This window comes from Anabrus simplex, chromosome 1 (assembly GCF_040414725.1).
Source record: "Anabrus simplex isolate iqAnaSimp1 chromosome 1, ASM4041472v1, whole genome shotgun sequence".
Classification (NCBI taxonomy): Eukaryota; Metazoa; Arthropoda; class Insecta; order Orthoptera; family Tettigoniidae; genus Anabrus; species Anabrus simplex.
The window spans coordinates 97,487,389-97,506,653 of NC_090265.1; the positions used below are offsets into that span (position 1 = coordinate 97,487,389).

At 37.5% G+C, this 19,265-nt stretch overlaps 1 protein-coding gene across 2 annotated transcripts in view; it reads left to right on the forward strand.

Annotated features, from left to right (window-relative positions):
• Positions 1-19,265, forward strand: part of LOC136884362 (aminopeptidase N) — a 386,248-nt gene that overhangs the window by 341,782 nt on the left and 25,201 nt on the right. The gene's annotated exons all lie outside the window — the stretch shown is intronic.

Below are 19,265 nucleotides of genomic sequence, written 5' to 3' on the forward strand. Positions count from 1 at the left end.
GTCGGTGCGATGTAAATAACATTCCAGCCAGGGAGTGGCTAAACACACCCAGAAGAACAAGAGGCTCGAAGCTTTGCGGAAATAAAATTGCGCGCAGGATTACAGTGTGAGACCGCCACGCAGTGCGGCGAGTCACCGGCTGCTACTAACAGGAGAGCAGAAGGAAGTAAGAGTACAAGGTAGACCAGTATGAGGTAATGAGTTAATACACGAAGGAAGTAGGACGTACGTGTATTAACTCATTACCTCATACTGGTCTACCTTGTACTCTTACTTCCTTCTGCTCTCCTGTTAGTAGCAGCCGGTGACTCGCCGCACTGCGTGGCGGTCTCACACTGTAATCCTGCGCGCAATTTTATTTCCGCAAAGCTTCGAGCCTCTTGTTCTTCTGGGTGTGTTTAGCCACTCCCTGGCTGGAATGTTATTTACATCGCACCGACACAGATAGGTCTTATGGCGACTATGGGTTAGGAAAGGCCTAGGAATTGGAAGGAAGCGGCCGTAGCCTTAATTAAGGTAGCCTACAGCCTCGGCATTTGCCTGATGTGAAAATAGGAAACCACGGAAACCATCGTCAGGACTGCCGACAGTGGGGACTCGAACCTACTATCCCCCGATTACTCGATACTGGCCGCAATTATTATTATTATTATTATTATTATTATTATTATTATTATTATTATTAGTAGTAGTAGTAGTAGTAGTAGTAGTAGTAGTAGTATAATTATTATAAGCAGTCATAGCCTACTACGGTTGAGTTACGTAACATAAATATTAACTTGTTTTCTCTTACAGAACTGCACAGCAAGAAGACCAAGGTCATTTAACTACTTGACATGTCCAGCCTATTTTGATAATAAAATCATGCTTCTAATATTTGTAATTCAACTAATTTAATAATAATACAGTATCTTTTTGGTGTCGTCTCGATATATTAGGAGATCAAAATTCTGTTTTAACTAAAATGTTAACTAAAATGGCTTTGGTGTACTGTAATATGACTACTTAGCACCTTTAATATTCCAGCGCTCAATGTCGTTTATAAAAAGGGAGTAAAACGCGAGGAGGATTATGTATGTACTAGTGACGTGGTGACCTTGAGAAGAAACGACATCCTAGACGTGACATCTGAAATTAGCCTTCTGTAAGTATTCATTTCATTCCTTTACTGATCTTTTCTTCGCTTGGCGATGTGTGTTAATAAGTATGGAGTAACTGAAGTATACATGAGTTTTTATTATTATTATTATTAACTATTCGCTTCATGCTCTAACAATAACAGTAGTTTTATAAAGCCCTTGTTGCTTTATGTATAAGTTTGAATATATCGTGGTCATCAGCCTCGTGTACTTGTATGTATGTAGAATTTCTTTGATAACCTGTGTCATTGCAGTGTCTAGTAGCGCGTGTATTTGTAGTAGGGCTAGGATTCGGTGAGAGGTGACCGTGGTCTTAAGTTAGCAACCATCCCAGCATTCGTCTCTAACACTTCAAATCTCAGCTTGTCGGCGGTGACATGTGCAGTTGTGCAGGTCATAGCTTGTTGGCAGTAAGGTCACCGGTCGTGTGCACTTGTGCAGGTTACAGCTTGTAGGCGATGACGTCTATATATATCAGAGCGGTGTATTGCAAATAATAATCAGTTTGTAAGTGACCGCGTCTTGAATAACATCGGGAAGAAGCAGCAGCGCATAAGTACTTCCGCTCTATTCGAGATCTTGCATGCTTTCTCTACGGAGTTCGATATATATACTGTAGTTTTTGTAAGAACGCTTGAATCAGTAACGTATTCTAATTTCAGTTGAGGAATGTATAAGTACCGAAATAACGACCTGCAACATTTAGTGTAGACTGATAAACATTGGTCAGTCTACGAACTGACACAGTAGCTATTCTATTAAAGTCGGCCTGAGTGGCTCAGACGGTTGAGGCGTCTTGAGGCGCCGGCCCTCTAACCCCAGGTTCGATCGCGGTTCAGTCCGGTGGTATTTAAAGGTTCTCAAATACGTCAGCCTCGTATCGGTAGATTTAATGACACGTAAAAGAACTCTTGCAGGACAAAATTTCGGCACCTCAGCGTCTCCGAAAACCGTAAAAGTAGTTAGTCGAACGTAAGGCCTATAAATTATTATTATTATTATTATTATTATTATTATTATTATTATTATTATTATTATTATTATTATTATTATTATATTGAAACAGATTAACTATTTTCTCATAAACTTCAAGGCTATCAGCCTCACTAACTCACCCTCTAACTGTTACTTTAGGTTTCTAGGCAAAAATAGCATACAATGTTATAAATGTGAATCTGAATATACTTTAAACAACTTTTAGAGTTAAAAGCATGTCAGGGTGAAAACAACCCTTAACTTGAAAAATTAATATCTCTTAAACAGCTGGTCCTAGAAAATTAATGTTTAGCTTAAAAAATTATCAAAAATAATTCTTTAACAGATGATATACACCAACCCACCCCCTAACTATTATTTTAGGTTTTTGGAACAAAAATAGCTTAAAATGTTAAAATTTTGTATCGGAGTATACTCTAGATAATTTTTAGAATCAAAATCAAGTTGGGGGTGAAAACAACCCTTAAATTGAAAATTTAATATCTCCTAAACCGCTGGTCCTAGAAATGAATGTTTAGTTTAACAATTACTAAAAAATAATCCTTTAACGGATGCTATAGACTAATCCACCCTCCAAGCATTATTTTAGGTTTTTGGGGTGAAAATAGCTTTAAATGTTGAAATTTTGTTCTGGAGTATATTCTAGATGACTTTTAGAGTCAAAAGCAAGTTAGGGGTGAAAACAACCCTTAAATTAAAAATGTAATATCTCCTAAACGGTTGGTGCTAGAAAATTAATGTTTAGCTTAAAAATCACTAAAAATAATCCCTTAACAGATGATATAGACTAATCCACCCTCCAACCATTATTTTTAGGATTTTGGTTACTAATATTATTATTTTTTAAATTATTATTAAAAATTGTACCTGATATATTGAGTTATGTACCAGATTAATTTTTTTCAAATAGTATGTTTTTCTTTTTACAGATAATTTAGTAGCTGTGTGACTACGTTCTCTACGTAGATACTCCAATTGACTACAGCAGTATCCCCTCTCACAGCTGCAGGTAGCTATACATATGTTATTAATTATTTGAACTAGTGAGCTTAAAACAGATGTCTTTTCCTGAAATCATAACATTAAAAAATTGTTATACATAATATATGCTTGTTCCTCTAAACTTAACTATACTGCGCGGTGCCCTTTACGAAGGGAGAGTAGACCTCTGAGACATACTTGTCATCCGAGCTTGCAAACCTCGTTGGTATGTCAACGATGAGAGTTTACGTACAGCATTGTAGTTAATTTTAGTTGAGCTTGTCTTCCACATACATTTTGTAAGGTATGTGAGCTTTGATCGGTCGATGTTAGAACCCTCTCAGAGGGGCGTAGAGAAACTTGCTACACTTCGGTCGGACGGGACTACAACCGTCGCAGTGGTGTTAATGGTAGTTTTTCTACATTCTAACGTCCTGATTGGCTTACAACACATATACCTTCAAAATGTTGCTATTACGATATATATTTTTCAACTCAAGTCAGTCATATTTTACATCAAAAAATTATGCTTGTTCCTCTAAACTTAACTATACTGCGCGGTGCCCTTTACGAAGGGAGAGTAGACCTCTGAGACATACTTGTCATCCGAGCTTGCAAACCTCGTTGGTATGTCAACGATGAGAGTTTACGTACAGCATTGTAGTTAATTTTAGTTGAGCTTCTCTTCCACATACATTTTGTAAGGTATGTGAGCTTTGATCGGTCGATGTTAGAAACCTCTCAGAGGGGCGTAGAGAAACTTGCTACACTTCGGTCAGACGGGGCTACAACCCTCGCAGTGGTGTTAATGGTAGTTTTTCTACATTCTGACGTCCTGATTGGCTTACAAAAAATATATTTGAAATATCACTGTTGCAAATAGTTTATAAATCTGTTAAAAAGGCTATTTTGTAGGGCTTAATATTCTTGTGAGATTAAAAAGTTCACAGTGTTATATTTATTACATGTATATATGTAACTTCTAGCCTACACATAGTGCATAAAGAGTAATGAAGTAATGTGTTGAAAAACTAAAAAAACGTCATGTATTCAAGATATCCAAGAGGCAGTGCCTGATGGGTAATGTATAAAACATATAAAAAAACTAGTGTTGTGTGCGTAATCACTAGTCTGATGTTGACTACTCACGTGTTCACTTCTCCTTTCAGAGTGCTTCTAAACTATTCGAGAGTCTGCTGTATAATCATTAGTTTGCAATCGACGCAGGAGGCTTGATTTCTTCAGAAAGATATCAACATATTACCCATATGATTCAAGCTTCGACCGCTTCCTTCTCTCTTCCCTGACTACCCTTCTTATCCCCCCACCCGCCCTATATAAGGTAGGTTATACGCTTTTTGTGTTAGTTTACTGTTAACCGTCAAGCTGTTCACATCGTGGTAAGACCTCTGGTCTTAAAGCTATTATAGGCTACTTATCTATACTACGCAGCTTTGTATTACATTATATAAGTAGAGAATAGATAGTGTCTAGTAGATTTGTTTCTTTTAAAGAAGGATCTGTTAGCAGAAGATAAAAGTCTGTCATGGAACAACCCATTTCTAGCCATATTTGTAATGAGTGTGGAAAAATATTTCACCGAGGCTATCACAAGAGACGTCATGAAATATCTTGTAGAACAATTTTTCAATGCAAACATTGTAGAAGAGAATTCAAGAACGCTTACAACGCTCAACGTCACGAAGCCGTGTGTAATGTAGCTTCATTGAGAAGAAAATATAAAGAGCCTATACGTATTCAAGCAAATACTGATTTATATTTAAAAAGTACACCTCTGCGAGAGATTTTTAATTCTCCCTCGTTGTCTAGGCCTATTACAAGTTATGTTACTAAACAGACATTTCGAGATAGAGAGAAGCAAGATGATAATGATGATGATGAGGAGGAGGAGGAGAAAGATGTTGATGATAATAGTGATAATAAAGAAAACGAAGGAGAAGAAGAAGAAAACGAAGATCTTAATGTTTCTTTACCATTAGAGCTTTCTGATTTTACTTCATTTTTTAAGCCTACAAAACGTTCTGTAGCCGTGCAAACATCTCAAGAAGGGATGCATGATGAAGTAGAAGAAGATATCAACGCTTCTTTGCTACCAAAACAAGTTAGGTTTGTACGTGGAAACGCTACTGCAGAATCACGTATTACAACAAAACAAGTCCCTACACATCAACTGTCTGCATGCAGGCTCAAACTTCACAACAAGCCTCTGGTACCCCATGTAGACGTAAGATACTGTAAAGATCCCAACCTCCTTGTAGAACGTTTGAAACTGTTAATAGCCTACCGAAATGTTGGTTACACAGAGTATAAAGCAGATATTTTAGAAATAGAGCAAGAATTACGCCGTGCAGGTATTATTGAGTAACAGCTCCTCAAAATAAAAACCTTACCTGTAAGCTCTCTCTTAACAGTACAACAGCCTAATCACCTTCCTACATTCTCAGCCCTAACCCTCACCTAAGTCATCCTTCTGTAGCATATAGTGGATCGAGTAGCTATACTGGTACAGACTGTTTCCCAATATTCCCCCTTCCTTAGGGTGTTAACTCCGCCTCTAGCTGAAGAGCCGGTCTCAAGCCCGGATAAAAAGAGGAGAGGCACCCTAAATACTACAAAATGTAGGCCCTTTTGCCTTTTATCCCTTTTGCCATTTATTGCCCTTTAGCCCATTAGCCATTAGCCCTTTATCCCTAGGAAGAGGAGGAGGAGGACGATGATGAGGATGCTGATGGCAATAGTAATAATAAGGAAAACGAAGAAGAAGAAAACGGTCTCAATGTTTCTTTACCATTAGTACTTTATGATTTTACTTTATTTTCTAAGGCTACAACACGTACTGTAGCCGTGCAAACATATTAACAGGGATGCAAGATGAAGTAGAAGAAGATATCAACGCTTCTTTGCTACATAAGTTTGTCCCTGGAAATGCTACTGCAGAATCACGTATTACATCAAAAACAAGTCCCTACACATCAACTGTCTGTAAGCAGGCGTAAAGTTCACAACAAGCCTCTGTTTACCCATGTAGACGTAAGATACTCTAAAGACCTCAAACTATTCATAGAACGTTTGAAACTGCTAAGAACCTACTAAGATGCTGGTTACACAGAGTATAAAGCAGATATTTTAGAAATAGAGCAAGAATTACGTCGTGCAGGTATTATTGAGTAATTGCTCTTCAATGTAAAGACCTTAGCTGTAAGCTCTCTCGACAGTATAACAGCCTAAACACCTTCCTACATTCTCAGCCCTCACCCTCACCTAAGTCATCCCTCTGTAGCATATTGTGGATTGAGTAGCTATACTGGTACAGACTGTTTCCCAACATTCCCCCTTCCTTAGGGTGTTAACTCCGCCTCTAGCTGAAGAGCCGGCCTCAAGCCCGGATAAAGAGAGGAGAGGCACCCTAAATACTACAAAATGTAAGCCCTTTTGCCTTTTATACCTTTTTACCATTTATTGCCCTTTGGCCAATTAGTCCATTAGCCCGTTAGCCCATTAGCCATTTAACCCATTAGCCCATTAGTCCTTTATCCCTAGGAAGAGGAGGAGGAGAGCACGGTGAGGAGGAGGAGGAAGAGTCATTTTGCCCTTCTGATAAGACGTGACACCTGGGTTCCATTCCCTATCATGTGTGTGACATGAATTTTTTTTTCGGATCAGCATTTTGCAATCCTACACTGAATGAACTTAATCTCTTCTAACAGATTACAAAGTTAGGTTATAACAACATTCTATGTTTATCTACATCACATCGCAACCATCTTGCCTCGGGGTTCTAGCACTAGGAAGTAGTACGCGGCCCCATCTTGCGCAATTGCCCCTAGGGCGTCTCCTTAATTCTTATGTCCCTACAAGTGACTACCTAGAAAATAATGTTTATAACCTCCCACGGGTCAACAAAAAAGTTCTTGGAAAAATGAAGGATGAATTCAGAGGAAAAGTCATTAACAGTTTTGTAGGCACTAAAGCTAAATCGTACAGCATTATACCTGAAAATGATAAAGTGATTAAGAAACTGAAAGGCATTAAGAAGAATGTTGTTGAGAACGATTTGAGCGTAGATGATTATAAGAACTGTAATCCCAATAGTTCACCAGTATTAATGAAGAAAATGTATGTGTTTAAAAGCATAAATCATCAGCTTTATACCCAGTTAATAAACAAAGTTGCTCTAAGTAATGATGATAATAAGAGATTTATTATACCTAACTCAATAGATACTTTAGCCTGGGGTAATAGTCTCATTGACCATTATTACTTCACATAGGTTTTACATTTAGTTTATGTAATTTTTTTTGTTAGATGAGGTGTACTTCTACAACATTGTTGTAGATACTATGTTATCAATAATGTAAAGTAAATAAATGTAGTAAATAACATTATGATGTACAATATGCTTTTTTACTGATTTATATGTATTTCTAATAAACATGTTCAGAAAAACTCTGTTATTTTTATACCGAATTCCATCTCCTTTGAATGCGTCATTGAATATCCGTTGAATACCTCCTTTATCACCTCTGGAATGCTCCCTATCGCATTCATCTTAACGGTCTGGCGCAGGGAAGGGCGACCTGCTAATTGAACGCCTGTTATATACCTCCGATTGCGTAATCGTAACAGTCTGGCATAGGGAAGGGCAGCCTGCTAATTGAACGCCTGTTAAATGCTCCTATGTCATTAATCCTAAAGGCCTGGTATAGGGAAGGGAAGCATGTTAGTATAACGGTTGTTAAACACTCCCTAACCCATTAGTCCCAATTGTTTGGTGTAGAAAAATGTACAGCCTTCTGGTTGTACACCTGTTACGTGCTCCCTATATACTTAATTCTAATAGTCTGACGTCGGGAAGGGCAGCCTGCTGAGGAGGAGGAGGCTCCAGAACTGTCACAAACACACTACTGCTATGAGAGGAGTAGACAGTTATGTTTTGTGTATCTTGGGAAGGGCATGTGACAGAGTACTGAGGGAAAAGATGTTAGCCATACTGAAGGATTATGGGATAAAGGGTAGGTTATTACAGGCAATCAGAAGCATTTATGTTGACAATTAGGCCTCTGTGAGAACTGATCGAACTGTGAGTTCTTGGTTCAAGATACACTAGAGTCTCGTTAATCTGAACCCCATTAATCCAAAAGTCTGGTTAATCCGAACTGAAATATGCATTCATTGTTTTTTAATTCTCCTTATTGAAATGAAAGAATTATAAAATGAAGATTACTTGCATTTTATTAGTCATATTTTACTAGAATAACTTAATGTAAACATAATTACACATCATAGACCATCAATCACTGGTCGTTTATCTTTACAAAGTCTGTTAGCTTCTTTTGCCGTAGTGATTGGAACCTACTTGAAGATGCAGTGTTAAAACAGCGTCTCATAAACATCACATCAGCGGGTGTAGCAGCGGAGTGTTGCTCGACGTAGCATATGGCAAGTTCTAAGGTGGCCGCCGTATCTGAATGTGACACTAATTGTTCATTGTGGTCTTCTTCGTCGTAACTCTGTTCCTCATCAACTCCAGATTATTTCTCCACCATAGCTACAATTTCTTGGTCTGTTTGTATAATTGATAACAGTCAGAGCTTCCATCCACTCGCTAATGCCATTTTCATTGTCGTTTTCTCCTCTACGGGTTCTTAACTACATTACTGTAATTTTATACAGTACTAGCTGATGTACCTGTGCTTCGCTACGGGATTCTCAGAAAGTGTGGTTTTCTTAACCTGAAATCAACATAGGTCATTACAAAAACATAAGTATGAATGAAGCGATTAAAAGCTTGCATCCGAGAGATAGTGGATTCGAACCCCATTGTCGGCAGCGCTGATGATGGTATTCCGTGGTTTCCCACTTTCACATCAGTCAAATGCTGGGCCGGTACCTTAATTAAGGCCTAAGGCACTCCTAGCCCTTTCCTATCCCATCGTCGCCATAAAACCTATCTATGTCGGTGTGATGTAAATCAAATAAAAAATACTCTGTACGCAGCAGTAATCCTATCTACCGGAGATGAAGGGCAACAGATGACACAAAGCACATCACGACAAACAATGGTCAATGTAATGTTATTGTTGATCAATGTTGTGAGCTTTCTATATTGTAGGCCTTCACATTTAGTATCTTTGTGAATATCTTTGTGATCATAGCCAGTACGGTAACAATGTATAAGACATGAATAATAGGAAATTTAATACTATATAACCCTAGTTATGTAGCATTCATAGATTACACCTCTAATAAGAAATATTTGAGAATTACATTTTAGGCCTTCCCCTAAACTACCATTTCACTCACCATGAATAAAATAATTTACAGCCTAGACTATAGCGACTTATTTCCTGACTTTGCATACCGATTTTCATCAAGATAGGACTACTAATAACAACAATATTTGATAATTATATTTTAGGCCTTCCCCTAAACTACCATTTTTCTCAGCGTGAATACAATTATTGATAGCCTAGATTGTAGCAACTTATTCCCCAACTTTGCATACCCATTTTCTTTAAAATACGACCACTAATAGCATAAATAGTTGAGAATTCAATTTTAGGCCTTCCCCTAAACTACTATTTCACTCAGCGTGAGTAAAATGATTTATAGCCTAGATTGTAGAGGCTCATCTCCCGACTTCACATACCTATTTTCATTAGGCCACTAATAACATAAATAGTTGAGAATTCAATTTTAGGCCTTCCCCTAAACTACCATTTCACTCAGCGTGAGGAAAATAATTTATAGCCTAGATTGTAGTGGCTCATCCCCTGACTTCACATACCGATTTTCATTAAATTCTCTTCAACCGTTTTCTCGTGATGCGTGTACATACATACAGACAGACAGACACACAGACAGACAGACAGAAATTACGGAAAAGTAAAAAGTGCATTTTCTTGTTACTATGGACATGACCGATACAGAAATACCATTATTTTCAAATTCTGAGCAATGTACAGACAAAACTCTTATTTTATATATATAGATTTTATTAATATAACTCCTAAAGAATGGATATATCAAATTACAATATGTACTGTACTGTACTGTAGAAACTATTTTCCTCAGATGGCTGAGGCGCTGGCCTTCTGACCTCAACTTGGCAGGTTCAATCCTGGCTCAGTCCGGTGGTATTTGAAGGTGCTCAAGTATGTCAGCCTCGTGTAAGTAGATTTACTGGCACGTGAAAGAACACCTGCGGGAGAAAATCCCAGCACCTAGGTGTCTCAGGAAACCGTTAAAGTAGTTAGCGGGGCGTAAAAACAATAACATTATTATTAGAAAATATTTTCCGGTTAATGCAAAAATTTCATAATCCGAAGACTCCAGTCCCAATTAGTTCGGATTAACGAGACTCTACTGTACTTACAATGATTATACAGGGCTGTAATCTTTTGCCTTTGTTGTTTATAGTTTACATAAATCATTTACTGAATAACAGGGAGGGATACAGTTAGGTAGAAATACAGTAAACAGTTTGGCCTAAGCTGATGACTAAGCCTTAATGGCAGAGAGATCTGAAAGCTTGCAATCTACTATCTTGGAACTTGAAAATATGTGCAGTGAGAATGATATAAAAATTAGCATTTTGAAGACTAGAATGATGTCAGTAGTGAACAAGACTCAATGTCAGGTCAGTAATACAAACTTAGAATAGGTAGATAATTCCAAATACAGAATTTAGGATGTGTATTCTCCCAGGATGGCATTAGAATAAGTGAAATTGAACCAAGGGGCAGCAAAATCTAAGGCAGTGAGTTCACAGTTCTGATCAACTGTACTCTGCAAGAAGGAAGTCAGCGGCTGGATGAAACTTGTACACCAGTATGGTTTCAGACTGACTTTACTGTACTTCATAGGTTCAGGATATCTTATTCATAAGTTAGAAGTAGTAGACACGAGAATGATTGCTGGTACAAACAGGTGGAAACAATGGTACGAGGGTATCTGGATGAGGAGATAAAGGCTAAGTTAGGAATAAGCTTGATGAATGGAGCTGAGCATATGAACTAACTATGTGGTGAAGGGGTCATGTATGGTGAATGGAGAAGGGTAGGATGCACAAGATTCATCTATGGAGGGTAAGAGAAGTAGAGGAAAACCAAGGCAGAGATGGTTAGACTCATTTTTTAATGATTTAAAGATAAAAGGTGTGGAACTAAATGAGATAACAAAGCTAGTTACTAATAGAGGAATGTGAAGGTGTTAGTTTACATAGGCAAGCAGACTGAATAAAGGAAGGCATAACAGTCTTTAATGAAGAAGTAGGTATGTTCAATGCTACAAGATTTCATTTTTAGCATAATTTGGAAATGCTTGATCATTCCTATCTTCAATGAGAAGTGATGAAGTTTTCTTGAACACTGCAAAGTGATTCAGCATTTTTCTGTAATTTCCAAGCTTTTTCAAAAAGGCCTGCATGAATTGGTTAATTTTATAATCATCTATTCTATCTTTGCATCAGAAGAATACATTTTTTCAGTTTCTTAAAAATGTTGATGAAATAAGGTACAGAATCCATTCTTCATCCAAAGAATGTTCCACCTTAACCCAACTTCAAAAAATGATTTAAGATCATTTCTAAAGTCCTTATTTGAATGAATGAATGAATGAATGAATGAATGAATGAATGAATGAATGAATGAATGAATGAATGAATGAATAGGAGTACACCCATCCCCTAGTTCTGGATTATCCGGAATTAAGGGAGAGAGCACTCTTTTATTGCAATTTCTTCAATTTTGATACATGCCTTACATTTTACATTTTTCTTTTATATTCGTTTAACTACGCTAAATATAATTTGTTTTGTCCTAGATGTTAGCAATGCTGTATTGTCTAGGACAACATGTATCTTACCTTAACTTATTTATACACTTAAAGCAAAAATTATCATTATCAAACATACAATATCACTGCTCACCTCGCAGCAAACTAACAAAAAAACACACAATTCTACTTCACAGCAGAAATAATTTAAATCATTGTAAATACCTGCTTTCCAGCAGATACTACATATTATGTCAAACCTTTTCAGGCAAGACACCAAAGCACCTCCACGGGCATTTAAAGAACCTTTTCAGGCGTATCACAATGCTTGCTTAAATGTCAACATGTATCTTACCTTTACTATTTTTGACGCAATTATTTGTTTAACCGTAACAGTACTTTTCATTAGTGCTAATCTCTTTCCATTTGTTTCTGCTGCATACTTCTTTAAATACAAAAAAAAAAAAACTTTGCTATTCTTCCTGGAATGATCCATTCTTTATTTAACAATTTAGCTATTGTATAAAATTCCTTCTCTCTTTCTACTTTTAATTTATATTCACCACCAAAATACGGTATTTAGTTCTCAGTGCATTGGTTCCCATACATACTCTCAATAGGTAAGCCTCTTCCATTATTTCTCCACAGAATAAACAAAGATTTTCTTTATGGTTCTCTCTCAGCGACTTATTTTTATATAGCCCCATTAGCCACCACTCCACACCTCTTAGTTCTCTATTTGGGAGTCTTTCTTTTCTTATTGACATATTTTGAATAATTCCACAAAATTCTGCTAGTGTTCTTTTGGTTTCACATTCTGCCCTAATCATCTGTTTCTGTATGTCCCTCTATCTAATCATTTCTTTTTTGATGAATCTCTTCTCTTTACTGTTCATCTTTTTATCCCAGTATTCTTCCATCCCTATTCTGTCTAGCATACTTTTCACTTTCAACACCCAATAATCATCATCTAGGTGTTTCATCTGGTGTTGGTATGCTAGGTTCAATATTTCCATCCCCTCTCCCCTTCTTAATCTTAACCAATATTTTACTACTTTCCTGCTTATATCTGCTTGAATGCTGATATCTTCACATAATGTTCTAGCTCCATTATTTGCTGTGCATTCTGGTAGACCCATTATTACTTTACAGAATTTATTACTTATTACATCTAATTCCTTTTTGTCTACTTCGATACCCCATATTTCTGCACCCTACAGTGATCTTGATATCACAAGAGCATTTAAAACATTTTTGTGCAGCTTATATTCCATATTTGGCATCTTTCTCTCCAGAGACCTTGTACTTGTACTTGGCGCGTCTTATTTGTTCCTTCCACATCCCGTTCGATGTTATTATGATATTCTAATTTATTTACAACTTCTAATTCTACACCTTCTAACCAGCAGCGCCTTTCGTTTCTCTTGGATTTATTTCCTCTTTTACATACCATTACTTTTGTTTCCTTGATATTTATTTTCAAATTCCATGTACTGCAGTATTCGGCCATTTTCTTAAGACTATTTTACATACCGACTGTCGTTAGTGAAAGCAAAAGGATGTCGTCTGCAAAGACTAGGTCAGGAATTTCTTTGTTATTTAAGCAGGGGCTTGTCCTATCCTCCTTCCCCTGAAAGTCCATTACATCATTAATAAAAAGTAAAAACAAAATGGGTGATAGTTTACATCCCTGCTTAAGTCCGATATTCAAGTGTATCCTGCCTACCATTAGATCTTCCTTTTAATCAAGCATATCACTTCTGCATGTAATTCTTCTATCGCTTTAATCATTTTATTTGACATCCCTATTCCAGCCAGCTTCACAATGACAGCCCGTCTGCTAACCATATTGTTCCAAGGTATCTGTGGAACAGCAGAGGTGAAAGAAGGTGCGGGCGGGAATAGGTCTCAACTTACGAAATTAATGTTAATTTAAAACTTTAACAAAGGTTATATTTTCTTTTCAAGATAAATAAATAACAGAATATTACAGGTACCAAGTAGCAGATCAACAAATTAAGAAAGTACAATTTTAGTTCATTACAAAATTTGGGCTTCGAGCCCGACACTCACGAACTTTGAGCTATAAGCCCAACTTTACCTATATACCAAGTTAAAACAAAGGGGCAGAAAACCCCAATCATGCCAAGGAGCCCTGGCTCCTGATTACCATATTAAGCTTCCTCGAGGCACACAGAAACCAATTTAAGAAAGAGCAAACCCGCTCTCAAGGTTCAAGCCCATCAAAGGCCACAAGAAACTATACTTCAAACTGCCCTCAAGGCATACCAAGAACAGGGGTAATAAATACCCAACCTACTGGGCCTATTCAGTAAAGAAGCAGGTTAATTACATGGCCCAAAATACCAACTTGACTGGAGGCGTAACTTGCACTCCTAATACACTTTTAAAACCTACTTGGCACTAGGCCGCATACACAAGGGCTAATCCCATACTAAAGAGGTGACTTGTATAAGAAGACTTTATTACATTAAGAAAGGAAGAAACGGTTGTGAAAACAAAGTCACCTCAAAACAATAGGAGTGGGAGCTCGAGAGGGTTTAGCACTCTCTATCCCAATTTATAGTTAAAGAGACGAAGTTTTACCAAGTGTATTACATTTTAAAGATAGATTACATGAGAAAAGTTTTGAACCTGCCCCGAGGGTTAAACTGATGAGCTAGCGAGAAATGAAGTTATTAAATGGCCATTACCTTATAGATGAACTGCTGCCCGAAGAAAGAGGTGCTTCCCGCCCCCTGCTACATAATCACACTAGGAGAGATGTTACTGAAGTGGCCCCGAGACAAGAAAATCAGCAGTTTTTAAATCCTCGTGGAACATTCGAGACCTTTCATGAATGATAAGACACACCCACAGCAGTTTATTGGTTACAGAACACAGTTACAGAGCAGGTTGGGGAAGAAAGCCCCGATTGGCCGAAAATTAATTTAAGAAATTCGGGATTGGCTAATTTCAAAACTGGCGGAAAGAAAGAATTAACATTGCCAACTCTCAAACCACAGAACAAAATTTAGCAAAAACAAAACTAATGAATGTTAAATTTCTTCAGGACAGTTCATTCCTTTACACCAGAGTGCGTTATTATAGTTTTGTAGAGACATCTGTTAGGCAACGTCCAAACTTCTTGATCCAGATGAAACAAACACAAGTCGAAATAGACACCGTTCAGACACTTCAAAATTACCAAATTTACTGTGGTGACATCTTTCGAGAAACCATGGGATTAATATAGTTTGTTAAAGTTCAGGCGTTCTCCTGTAGAGGAGTTTAAACTGGCGCAATATTAGAATTTGCATTGTGGAGGTGTACCGCCCGGTACACATATCAAAAGCCTTTTGCAGGTCTATTGCTGCAATATATAATCTACCTCCTTTCCTCCTTATGTATTCATCTATTATTGTTTTAATTATAAATATATTATCTGTAGTTCTCAATCCTTTCCTAAATCCTGACGGGTTCACCCAGAGTATAGAGTAATCTTCTGCCCATTTCATAATTATTTTTGCTAAAATACCGGCGTAAATCTTACTGAGTATATCCAACAAGGTAATACATACCCCTATAGTTATTCGTGTTAGATCTTTTCCCCTTTCTTGTATATATCAGGCAAATTACTCCTTCTTGCCAACATCTTGGAATTTTTCTGCCATCCAAGAGTTTGTTAAATATTTTAGTTATTATTTCTAGCATCTGGCTGTTATTCCCTAACTCTCTCCAAAACATTACATAATTCCATTGACAGCACCTGATTTTCCTCCCTTCCCTTTTTTCAATGTATCTAGTACCTCATCTGTGGTTATTATATCGTCTAGTACAGGCAGAGTAAACTCCACGTGTGTCATTATACCAGTCTCGGTTTTCTTCCTTTCCCATGTATCTTTACCCCCTAACAACCCCTTAAAATACGTTAACCACTCCTCATCGCATATGCTTACTTGATTACAGCTTTTATAATCTTTGCATATTGTACTAATTCTTTTCCATACTTTCTTAGTTTCATTTTCTTTACAGTACTTATGTAATAATTTTGCCTCTTTGGCCTGCCAGTTCCTTTACTTTTGCTCATAAACTCTTTTTACCAGAATCTGCTCATAAATCCTGGGATCCCTCATTTCGGTACATTTTCAATGCCTTCATCACTTGATTTTTCTTTTCTTTACACTCATCGGTATACCATACGTTTTGTTTATATTGCCTTCTCTTACTCACAACCAATTTTCTACCAGCTACTTCTATTGATCTTTCAACCATTCTTATTGCTTCATCTATGTTATTATCCTCTATCATACACTCAATGCCTACCTTCAAAATTTCAGAAGTTTTCTCCCTACAGTAGTCCCTAAATTTGTCTCTATGTTCCTCATTCCACCTGTATCTTACTAATTTTTTCTGTACATAGTTAAAATGCCATTTTCCTTCTTGTTTACCTTCATCTCTCAGTAATCAAACAGCAACTGGGAAATGATGAGACGCTGTCCAATTTTTTACCTGAATGTCCTTAATATAACTTAAAGCCTCCCTAGATGCCAACACCAAGTCTTCCTCCTGACTCGACTATGTATGTTAAGTTACCTGATTCGTCCCCCAACCAGCCCCCATTCAAAATGTACAATTCTTCTATCGCATACATTTCCAGCAGTTTCTCTCCATTTTTGTTACACACTTTGTCTTTGCTTCTCCTTCTTTCTATTAATATTTCATCAATTTCTCTATCGTATAATGGATTATTTACGCCAACCCTTGTGTTGAAATCACCCATTATAATTATTCCTGCTTCTTCATTTCCTAATTTAGTCTGGTTTTCAACATCAATAAGCACTTCAAAGAAGTTTTGCTTCTCAAACGGGGACCCCGGTGGATGGTTGTAACCAAAACCAATGAAAATCTCTCTCCCACTCTTGTTTCCTTTCTTTGTTGTTGTTAGTCTTTTAGTTACTTTCGACTCTCCGTGACCCCATTGACCAAAGTGCGCCATTTCTTCCTGTCATGTACTATTTTACGAAGTCTTTTTAAATTGAGAGCCATGGCTTCCTTGATGCCATCAATCCACCTCATCCATTGTCGCCCTCTTCTCCTGTTACCATCAGTCTTCCCCAGCATTAAGGTCTTTTCCAGTGAATCATGTTTCCTCATAATATGACCAAAGTACTTTAGTTTTTGTCTGAGTATTTGACCTTCCAGTGAACAGCCTGGGTGGATTTCCTGTAATATGGACTTATTAGATCTCTTCGCAGCTCACTGAACTCTAGTTTTCTCCAACACCATAGTTCAAACGTGTCTATTCTTTGAAGCTCAGCCTTTCTTACTGTCCAGGTCTCACTTCCATACATTGCTACTGGGAAGACCATAGCCTTCACTATACAAATCTTCGTTCTTAAACTTGCGTCTCTACTCTTGAAAATGTTATCAAGGTTGGCCATTGCCTTCCTCCCAAGGAGCAAGCGTCTCTTAATTTCATGGCTGCAATCACCGTCAGCAGTTATTTTGGAGCCTAAGTAGATGAAACTAGGAACAACCTCCATTGTTTCACCATTTATTTGCCAGGAGGTGATAGGTTTAGTTGCCATGATTTTTGGTTTCTTGACATTCAACCTTAGTCCAACTTTTGCACTTTCTTCTTTCACCTTCATTAGTAGATACTTAAGTTCTTCTTCACTTTCTGCCATCAGGGTGGTGTCATCAGCATATCTAAGGTTATTTATGTCTCCCACCAACTTTAGATCCAATTTCTGTTTCATCTATTTTGACATTCCTCATCACATACTCTGCATATAAGTTGAATAAATAAGGTGATGCAGCCTTGATGTACTCCTTTCTCAATCTTGACCCATTCAGTTGTTCCATATAGGGTTCTCATCATAGCTTCCTGATCAGAGTAGAGATTTCTCATAAGGCAAATAATATGATCTGGTACTCCCATAGTCTTGAGTACTTGCCACAATTTATTGTGGTCAACACAGTCAAATGCTTGAGCATAGTCAATAAAGCATAAGTATAGGTCTTTCTGGAATTCTGTATTCTCCATAATCCAGCAAATATTAGCAATTTGATCTCTGGTTCCTCTGCCTTTGCTGAAACCGGCTTGTTCTTCAGGTAGTTCTCGATCTACATACTGCCGAAGCTTATTTTGCAGGATCTTGAGCATAACCTTACTAGCATGCGATATAAGTGCGACTGTTTGGTAGTTTGAACATTCTTTAGCACCATCCTTCTTTGGAATTGGGATGAGACTGAGTTTTTCCAATTTTTTGGCCACTGCTGGGTTTTCCATATTTGCTGACATATTGAATGTAGCACTTTCACAGCATCCTCTCCTAGGATTTTGAACAGTTCTGCTGGGATTCCATCACATCCACTTGCCTTATTGTTTGCGATACTTTCTAGGGCCCACTTGACCTCACTTTCTAGGATATCTGGTTCTGGCTCTGACAACAGAGTAACTTCATCATCAGGAGTATTCCAATCTTTCCTATACAAATTGCCTACATATTCCCTCCACCTTCCTTTAATCTCCTTTGCTTCAGTAAGATCTTTTCCATTTTTATCTTTTATTATTCCAATCTTCACCTGGAATTTCCCTCTGATGTCTCCAATTCTTATGTAAAGATCTCTTGTCTTACCCAGTCTGTTATTTTCCTCAACTTCCTTGCACTGTTCATTCAAAAAGGCATTCTTATCTCTTCTAGCCAGTTTCTGAAACTCTGCATTTAATTTAGACACCTTTGATCTTTTCCCTTTGATTTTTGCATTCCTTCTTCTGCTATTTGTAGTGTTTCACCAGATAACCATTTGGCCTTCTTCTTTTTCTTTTTCTTGGGAATATGCTTTTCTGCTGTCTCCTTAACAACACAACGTACTTCTGACCATAGCTCTTCTGGGACTCTATCTCTTAAATCTAATCCATTAAATCTGTTTCTAACCTCTACTGTATATTCAAGAGGTATGCTATTTAGGTCATATCTGCTTGATGGATTGGCTCTGTCAATCCTTTTTAATTTGAGCCAAAATTTGGAAATTAAGAGCTTGTGATCTGATCCACAATCAGCCCCAGGCCTTGTTTTGGATGACTGTACAGCGCTCCTCCACCTCTGACTACAAAGTATGTAGTCAATATGAATCTGAGACTTACCATCTGGTGAGGTCCAGGTGTATAGGCGTCGTTTGGGCAATTGAAACAGTGTGTTGGTAATGACCAGTGAGTTGTCGTGACAGAATTCTAGGAGTCTCTGTCCAGCTTCATTTGTTGTGCCAAGGCCAAATTTTCCCGTTACTCCGTCTACAGTTTGATTTCCTACTTTGGCATTCCAGTCACCAATAATGAAGACGACA